We start from the raw sequence: 413 nt of genomic DNA, 5'->3' as shown, positions 1-413 counted from the left end.
AATGCACAAAGTTTCCTGTAAGGGGTAGGTTTAGGGGTAGGGTTGATGTAGGGCAGTAGCACATACAGTTTGTACAGTATAAAAACCATTACACCTATGTAATGTCCCCATAAAACATGGAAACACAATGTGTGTGTGTGTGTGTGTGTGTGTGTGTGTGTGCACGGGTTAAATGCAAGGGGTTAAAATAATTTCTTTCTCAAAACACTGAGTTTTGATTTGTAAGTGAACAAATTATGTAAATGTGTTTTCACACATGATCACTGTGTGTAGGTCATCAGTAAATGAGTGTAGCATTTAAATGGCTTAAGTGTTTCCCAAATGTAACAAAATAGCTGTTAGTTCCCTTTCATGGGAACTTCGAACTGCGTCCTCTAGGGGTCGCTATGGGGAACGCCTCGTCGTGACCCGTG

This window comes from Sinocyclocheilus anshuiensis, unplaced genomic scaffold, assembly GCF_001515605.1.
Source record: "Sinocyclocheilus anshuiensis isolate Anshui unplaced genomic scaffold, SAMN03320099.WGS_v1.1 scaffold145, whole genome shotgun sequence".
NCBI classification, from domain to species: Eukaryota; Metazoa; Chordata; class Actinopteri; order Cypriniformes; family Cyprinidae; genus Sinocyclocheilus; species Sinocyclocheilus anshuiensis.
Note: the sequence above shows the minus strand (reverse complement) of the source record.